The sequence below is a fragment of the Rattus norvegicus genome, chromosome 3 (genome assembly GCF_036323735.1).
Source record: "Rattus norvegicus strain BN/NHsdMcwi chromosome 3, GRCr8, whole genome shotgun sequence".
In the NCBI taxonomy this organism is placed as follows: domain Eukaryota; kingdom Metazoa; phylum Chordata; class Mammalia; order Rodentia; family Muridae; genus Rattus; species Rattus norvegicus.
Window position 1 is genome coordinate 173,529,003 of NC_086021.1, and position 9,640 is coordinate 173,538,642.

Sequence of the window (9,640 nt, forward strand, 5' to 3'; positions counted from 1 at the left end):
AGAGCCGAATGCTACCCTCAAGAAAGACCTGGGGCCAGGCCGAGAAGGCTCTGAAGCATTCACCAGAGAATAAGTCGTGTTTGATGCTTTGGTAAGAATGATTGGCCTCAGCAAAGTGCACAGATTAAAGTGTACAATTCGATGAGCTTTAACAAGTGAATGCACACTTAACTTTATATTTCCATCGCCCTTAGGTCATTCCCTGCTGTGCTCCTTCATCATCCGGTCTAAGACCCCAATCCTGAGATCCGCTTGGTTTCTTTCACTATACACCCATTTTGTTACTGCTGAAATTTCAGATCCATGGAATCACATTTTATAGAAACTTTTATCCATAGTTCTTTTACTCAACATGCTGCCGAGCCTAAATGATGTCGCCTGGGTTGAAAGACTGCTGCTACTTTTAACCCTACGTAATATTCCACTGTGTGTATATACGAGTCTCCATTAGTAGACACAGGGGTTGTGCCTGCCTTGGATATTCTGAGTACAGATTTAATAAAAATCTGTGTCCGGCCTTGAGCATACACACCTGACGTGAATCGCCGGTCAGAGAGTGGGCATACACTTACCTTCATTATAAACTACCAAATGTTTTCCAAAGTAATCGTACAGCTCTGCAGCACGTGTATGAGGTGGTGACCCTAGTGTATGGTTAGCTGGGTGCAAGAGTTCCAGGAGCTGGACATGGTGGCACAGCTCTAGAGAGGCGAGGATCATGAGTTTGAAGCCACCCTGTCATATAGCCAGGCCCACTTGCAGGGCTCAGCGAACACCTCTGTTTGCTTGCCACAAAAGTGTGAGGTCCTGGGTTTCATCCCCATAACTCTATGAAAAGAAAAATGTTTTTTCCACTTCCTCATGGGCATTTCATAGTGTCACATCTTCAACTCTCCGGCGGGCATGAAGTGATGTCTTACTGTGGATTGAATTCATGTTTTTCTGGTGGTTAATGATATCATCTTCTCCTGTATAGGCCTTTCCTATACTGTCCTTGGCCAGTTTTGAGCCATGTGTCCGTCTGTGTTCGTAGATTGTTAAAATACAAACATCGTCTGTGTTTTATGTTTATTCTTAAGCCCATAGTTCCTAGGGTAGATGTGTTCAGACATGTAGAGATGTAAAGTGTTTTCTTATTTTTCTGTTTTGTTTTGGTTTTCTTTTTTGGTTTTGGTGTTTCAAGACAGGATTTCTCTGTGTGGCCTTGACTGTCCTGGAACTCACTCTGCAGACAAGACTGGCCTCAAATTCACAAAGATCTCCCTGCTTCTGCCTCCCAAGTGCTGGGAATAAAGGTGTGCACCACTGACTGGCCAAGAATTAGGCTCGGCAGCATGTTGAGTAAAAGAACTAAGGATAAAAGTTTCTTTCAAAAAAAAATATCGGAGCTGGAGAGATGGCTTAGAGGTTAAGAGCACCAATTGCTCTTCCAGAGGTCCCGAGTTCAATTCCCAGCAACCACACATTAGCTCACAACCATCTATAATGAGATCTGATGCCCTCTTCTGGTGTGTCTGAAAACAGCTACAGTGTACTCATAGATATAAAGAAATCATTTAAAAATATTATCTTATTTTGTATACATGAGTACACTGTAGGTGTTTTCAGACACACCAGAAGAAGGCATCAGATCTCATTACGGATGGTTGTGAGCTACCGTGTGGTTGCTGGGAATTGAACTCGGGACCTCTGGAAGAGCAGTTAGTAATTTTAACCACTGAGTCGTCTCTTCAGCCCAAGATGTAAGTTTCTTAATGCTTATGGCAAAACTGTTTTCCAAGAAAAATACAGTAATAAGCACACTCTCCTCTGTATGTCTGAAAGAGACTTAGCATTGTTCTCAGTGACTAAACTGGGTTGCCTCTGTAATAGCAGGAAGGGCAGAGAACAGACTCCGGGCCTCATACCTGAGGGCTGAGAATACTAGCCAAGTAGATACTCCCTAGAACACATTAATAAATGTGTGTGACAGGCTTAGCCATCTCTCCAGTGGTGACAAGAACTCTAAGCTTGATTTACACTGGCCTTAAGTCTAGGTCCTACTTTGTCACTTCCCAGATGTGTTCCCAAACAAGTCCCTTCCCTTTTTTCCACCTCCCTTTAATACATCCGCATATCGGAGACAATGATGGCGTCTGAGACATTCTGATCTTCTGTGAAGACAGACTACCCTGGCTCGTTCTCGCTGCTTTAAAACTACACCCCATGTAAGTTCTCTCTGTTCCATTGCTGACCTTGGTTCCTGGGATATAACAAACACCTGAGGAGACCAAAAAGACCAAAGGTGGGAACCAGAAAGGTTGAAGACTCACCCCTGTGCCAAGGGCTGATGTCAGTAAAGGCAGGACACCGTCTGCTCTAAGAACAAGCATGTCGGAAGTCCAAGCTTTAACCTCTTCGACTCTTTCTGTCCTTGGTTTGTGGAGATCATGGCTCCTCCTCACCACTTGGGACTCCCCTCATGTAAAGTCAGTGTTTTAGTGGTGTGACTAGAAAGAGTGTTGTACGGGGCCTCAAACTCCTCCCTTAGCCCCAGTACCACCTAGCTCAAAGTTTTCAAGCTACCTTTTGTGATATAATTTCACACACGCCCGCCCCTGGTCTACCTCACAAAATCTTATATCCCACTTTTAAACATGAAAAACACTGTATGGACCCCAATTCACAAATTACCTAGAAAGCACCTAACTTACACTCCTCAAAACTATCCAAGTCAGGCCAGAGAGGTAGCTCAGTGAAAGGCACTTGCCGTCAAGACTTGATGACCCGACCCGGCGTGGTGGCACACACTTTTAATCCCAGCACTGTGGAGGTAGAGGCAAGTGGATCACTGAGCTTGAGGCCATCCTGGTCTGCAAAGTGAGTTCCAGAACAGTCAGAGTTACATAGAGAAACCCTGTCTCAACCAAGCAACCAAACAAACAAAACCAAGAAGACTTGATAACCTGAGTTCAAACCCTGGGGCTCACACAGCGGAAGGAGACAATGGATTCCATAGATTCCCACAAACTACTCTCTGACTTCTGCTTGTGCATCCTGGAATACATAAGCTCACACACACAATAAAGAAATAAATGTAATTTTTAAATGATCAAGGCTACCATGAAAAAAAGGAAAGTCGTGGAAACATTCTGGAAATACAAGAATAAATCCTGGGTAGATTCATATAATATTGGAAAAATAATAAGAAAATGTAAAAGAAAAAAAAACACTGACGCTACAACAATTTGTCCGATTGGTGCGTCTGCTGAGGTAAATAAATCACGAGAGACAATCATAAGAGGGTGAAGGCTGCCTGCCTGACTCCACCTCTCTCAAGGTGCTCTGTGGATTTAAAATCTAGTCCTTAACAAACATTCTGACTGTGAGTGTTTTGTCTGCATGTATGTCCATGCAGTACGGGAGGAGGCCATTGGAGAGCTCCACATCAGGACCTGCCGGAACAGGAGTCCCAGCTGGTCGTGAGCCGCCTTGTGGGCGCTGGGAACTGAACTCTGGGGCTTCTGAAAGAACAGCCAGTACGCTTGGCTGCAGAGCCGTCCCTCCACCTCCCTCACACACTTGTTATGTTTATCTCTACAGTTAAGTTTCCTGGCCAGGGCATTCTTATCTGCCACGGAATGGGTACGGGAGAGGTTCTGGCCTGAGAGAAGAATAAGGGGGAATAATGGAATTGCGCTACAATCTCAACAAATACACAGTGATTCAAACTCCACCCATGCTCACCAAACCTGGTGATTAATCCCAGCATTCGGAGGGCAAAGATAGGTGGATCTCTGTGAGCCAAAGTCCACAAGAGAGTCCCGGGCCAAGCAGAGCCACATACTGAGACTCTGTCTTGATTTAAAAAAAAAAATCCCCTCTCTCTCTCTCTCTCTCTCTCTCTCTCTCTCTCTATATATATATATATATATATATATATATATATATATGTTTCTGTATATGTGTGTATATATCCATATATTACGTATAATATATATGACTATGCATATATTACATGCTACATAGCATATAAAATCTCTATATGTCATATATACTCTCCCTAAATAAAATACCATATATTATATATATATCATGTATAATCTGTCTATAATGTACATATGTAATCATGTTTTATATATTTACACACATTACATATACATATACATGATCTCTAACTCTTTCCCTCCCCTCCTCTCTCTTATGCCTATTCCAATCAGCTCCTAAGACGACCAACATCGCATCCCTCCACTGTGTCCTTGCTGGGTCACTACTGACTTCCCCCACCATGCTCAGCCTCTGTCACTAATCCCACAGTCTTCCTCCATAGTTTTCCTTCTAGGACACCACGGTGTTACAATGTAACCCCTTCCTCCCCAGTCTCCAGGTGCTCCTCAGATTTTCCGCTAATCGCTCCTCTCCTCCCCAGGCTCTGCATCCAAGGCAGCAGAGAGGGCAAGGGTAGGTTTGGGTCTGCTAGACACACAGGCATTCGCTTCCCGTCTGATCTCATCCGATACGGAGCCTCCACATCAGCTACACGATGATGACTTGTCTCTCCAGTCTCTCTCCTAACTTCCAGCTCACAAACCCAACTGACTTCTGATTTCTCAACCTGAGTGCTTCCTACGCCTCTCCCGTTTAATGGCTCTAACACTGAATCCCGGATCGGCTTTACCTTTTCCTGTCTCTGATGCTGACATCATCCTTGAGTCACTCAGACCAAAAGCCTTGACGTCATTTGACTCATTTACTTTCAAATGCTCTGTGTAATCCACTGGGAAACCTGACTTGCACTGCCCTTAGATGTAGTTGTGAAACTGAATTTGAAGCACCTGTAATTTCCTAAATTAAATGATTCCCCAAAAGAAGGTCGGAAGGTTCTGTCTTCACCTCCATTTCTTAATACGACGATCTAACACAGCTTGGCCTGCAGTCCTTCCCAGGTGCATCGGCTGGCAAGCATTAGTCTCCATCCCACTGAACTTCCAGCTCCCTGACACCCGGCTCCCTGACACCCAGCTCCTGATCTCTATCCTCATTCTCATAAGAGCACCATGGTGGTGCACACTTGTAGTCCCAGCACCAGAGCAGGCAGATCTCTGTGAGTTCAAAGTCAGCCTTGTCTACAGACTGAGCTCCAGGACAGCCAGAGCCACACAGAGAAACCCAGTCTTTGAGGTTGGGGTCAGGGGAAGAAGAAAAGAAAAAAAGCTTCCTTGTTGTGCTTTCCCCTGCCTCCTTGTGCCTCCCATGCCCACAAGATGCACATCTTCTAGTTTAATCTCAGAATCAGGAGGTGTGCCCAGCTTCCTCCTTTGTACCAGGGTACAGGACTCTCTGTAAGGCTCTCCAAAGTTGGGGAAAGTGGTGTATACCTGACCATAACCCCGGAGCTCAGGATACAGAGACAAAAGGAGAACAAAAGCTCCGGCTGAGCCTGAGCAAAACCCTGTCAGGGAGGGAGGGAAGGAGAGAGAGGAACAGACAGACAGACAGACAGAGACAGACAGACATACAGACAGAGACACAGAGACACACAGAGAGATACAGAGACACAGAGACAAAGAGACAGAGACGAAGAGATACAGAGACACAGAGAGAGACTCATCAAGTTCCTGACCTCATCTCTATCCTGCCACCATTCACTCACTGACACAGCACCAAATGATGAGCTCGGTGCTCATTTTACCCCTTCCCAGATGTGCAATGAGAATTACAACATCTATGCTGTGAGCCAATTCTGAGATTAACCACAGTGATGGATGTCTAGGGCCTGGCACACGGCAAGCACGCAAATGATTGTTACTGTCATCCCTGTAATTACTGCTGTCCTGGGAACAGTGCTCCTCATGCATGCTGGGGTGGAATCCCTGCATTTAGGCTTGGGATTTGCAATGGAGGACGTGCTGTCATCATCTTACAGAGAAGTTAAGGTTCAAAGGGTACAAGTGACTTTTTCTCCTGACATACAGCTAAAAGCGTGGCAGAGAAGTAATTCAAGCTCAGGTAGGTCTGGCCTTAAACCTTTGTTCTTGCCATGAGAAACATGTCCTCCTTGGAATTACTTAAAACCCAAGTTAGGAAAACACGCAGCTGTACTCCTTCGAGAGAGTAATATAGAAATGCACCAAAGCCTTATAAAATCTCTTCAGGTGATTGGAATTATGAAGCTCGAAGTCATATTATTTATCTTTGACCTATAGAGATGCAGATAGTATTTCTGGTTGATTACAGGTTTTATTTCTGGGGCCTGGAGGCCACCCCTTTCTAGGATGCAGAGCATAAGGAAATACCATGGGTACATAGAACATCAGACACCAGAGGGATTCAAGGGCCCATGAGTCTTCTGTTCTCCAGGAGACAGCCAGGTCCTGTGGGACAGATGGGACACTTCCTGGAAGAGGATGGATTGGATGGCTTCTACTGGAGAATGTGACTAAGGTCTTGATCTAGTTTTTATTGATCAGTATTGGCATCCCATTCACCTCAGGTATTTTAAAAGTGGTATTTGTTTACTGTCGTTTCCTTTCTGCTTTCTCATTCACTGTGTGTTTCCCATGTCTGAGATAATATGTAAGCATGACAGACGGATAAAATCCACTGGGGATTCTATTTCGCTTGGGGCTGACACCTGGGGTCCAGATGCAGGCTCTTTTCAAGAGCAACACTAGCACATTCTACATAGTAGGCCTTTTTAAAAAGACTTATTTATTAATTATATATGAGTACACTATAGCTGTCTTCAGACACACCAGAAGAGGGTATCGGATCTCACTACAGATGGTTGTGAGCCACTATGGGGTTGCTGGGATTTGAACTCAGGTCCTCTGGAAGAGCAGTCAGTGCTCTTAACCACTGAGCCATCTCTCCAGCTCCATAGTAGGCTTTTGATTGTTAGATTTTTTTTTAATATAAGAATGTCTGGTTAAAGACCACAAAATTCTGGGAATAGCCACTGCCACCACCCTGCCATGACCTTCCTTGAAAGCCACCCTGCACACTAATGAAATCTGGAAAGAATTTCCACCCTGAATCACAGTCCATTTCAAACACGGGGTAGGAAGGTAACAGAGAAAATAAAATTGATCACAGAAGGGTGGAGGTGTGGTACACACAGAGACCACAAAGGTAAAAGTGCCTGACAGAAGAACTCAGTGGACATTACTCGCTAAGAACTCTCCTTTTCTTTGAGCAGGAGGACTAAAAAGTTTGGGTCAAGTTACCAAGTAAGTCTTTGTTGAGAGAGGGAAGGAGGAAGGAGGGGAATAAAAGGAGAGAGACACAGTCCAGACCAAAGTCACGGACTCCGACCGGGGGGCAGATCAGCTAACACAGGTGTAAGGAAGCCCGAAGGACTTACACAGGTCATTTGAGGATCAGCTCCTCACTCTAACCAGATCCTTCTATCCCCTCATACCTCAAGCCTCCTGTCCCAACCATCTCCTTAGGCTTCAACCCAAGGCTGCTGGAGGCATGTGCCTGATCTCGGCTCTGACAAAGGCCCCATTCTTTCTGACTGGCCACAGCTGGAGCCCACGTGTGGCAGCCCGTGCGTGGCTGGGAGCCAGGAGGTCTCCATCCAGCTCAGCGCTGGCAGTAATTTGACATATAAACTCGAGCAAGGCACCCTCCCCTCTGCGGCCCATGTCTCCCTTCAGTAAAATAGCAGCAACAGCACTGCCCTGTAATCCCCCTTGGGTGGCATGTGGTTCTGCTGAGCTGCAAGTGATGGGAAACTTCCTTGTGGATCACCATAAACACCAGTCACGGTGACTATTAGCACTATTATCATCATGGCTATTCCTTGATTCACACACCAAATGCCCTCCACTCCCTCTCTCCTCCTGCCCTTCTGGAACGTGGCTTTAGAGAACACAAGGCTCCTGTCACTCGTGCCCTTCCCCTCCCTAGTCCTCTCTCTCCTCTAAGGTATCCAGCCTTCTGTCACCGGGTATTGAGTCCAGATCCCTCCCTTTCGCCCGTTCTGACCACGCCCTATTTCTAACCATTCTGATGAGTCAGGAAGGGGCCTGGACATTAAGGGCTTGGTGAGTGATTTGGGACACCTGTCTTCCCCTCCCTCACCAGTTGCTTCCTCTGACAATGAAAGGGACAATGCTCCAAACTACCCACCACAGTGTTGCCTTGAGAATCACCTGAGATCCTGGAGGGTCACGTGATCCAGGGGCTCACACGGCCTTGGTTGTCTGAAACCTGTCTAAAACCCTTCCATGTATTCTCTTTGGATCAACCATCACTCTCTCTTCCCTCTTGGCTCCTCATAAGCTTTAAATGCTCCTAGGAAAAGGGAACAGCCAAGCAAGTTAACAAGGGTGAATCGACGATGCCCTCCAGTCCAAAGCAAAATAGTACGATCCAACACTGAGAAAGTGTGCTTGGTTCGGGGAAATGGACCAAGAGTGAACGATGTCTTCCATATTAGTTAGCTGAGACTTCCTTCCTCCCTGGGCCACGGACCTCTTTGCAGTTCTAAACTCTCAGCGTTAAAGAGAAGGGTCATCATTAGCCCAAGCTCCAGGGGCCAAAGGTCGCCTGCTGGGGCTCTGAGATACGGCTCTAAATCAGAGCTTCAGGCGCCATCCTGTGGCTACTGGGGAAATTGCAGACATAAAGAAATGGTGAGGACAGGAAGCAGAGAGGTAGGTGTTGACTGCGTTCAGGAAAGAGGAATGGCTCTAGCTTCCACCAGTCCTCACAGTTCCCCAACAGGAAGTGCCATAGTCCCTCACCCACGCAAGTCTTCTGTCTGGCCCTGCTGTTTACTCACGGTGGGTGTGCTCTCAGACAAGAACCTGTGGCCCCTGGGACTGACTTTCTTTAAATTTAAACTTGAGGGGTTGAGCAAGGTGAGATCTCATGCCAGGCTCTACCCGGCTTGCTTACTTTATCTGATCATGGTATCTAAGAAAGGTCCAGATCACCTCAGCTCCTGTGCCGAGCTGCTCCTGACCCACATGGCCAATCACAGAAAGTATCACTATACCATTTAAGGTTTGGCTCAAAGCTCCCGACCACCCCTTTTTTCTTGCTTTCACTGTCCTTTATCTGACATGCCCTTTTTCTATACAGTTGTACATAGTGGACTTCCCTCCCCTCCAGCCTCCAGCTTTCCTCAGCGACACGAGTCTCCCTTCCAGTCCAGCCTTAGCAGTACAGAAATCAGTCGACCTAGCCTTGGCCCTGTATGGTAGAAGAATCGTGTTCCCTTCAACAATTTCCATGTCGGAATCATGGGCACCTGTGAATAAACCTGTAACTCTACACAACAAAGGAGACTTCTACAGGTCTTTTTTTTTTTCTAAGTAGAAGTGTCAAAGTCATAGCAATATAATCACAGAGAAAGAATCACAACATCATCACATACATGCATGCACATGTGCACACACATACACACAAGAGAGAGAGGAGGTGGGGAGAGGGAGGAGAGGGAGAGGTAGAGAGAGCGAGGAGTGTTAAGATCAGAGGGCTATGGGACTGTGAGCCAAGGGCTTTGGGAGGCCTCTAGAAGCTACAAAGGAAAGCAGACCCCTCCAGAAAGAATGTAGCCCTGCCAACCCATCTTGGACTTCCGGCTTCGGGAACTGTAAGACAGGGGATTTATTTTGCCTTTAAGGCCCACATTTGTTATAGCAGCAAT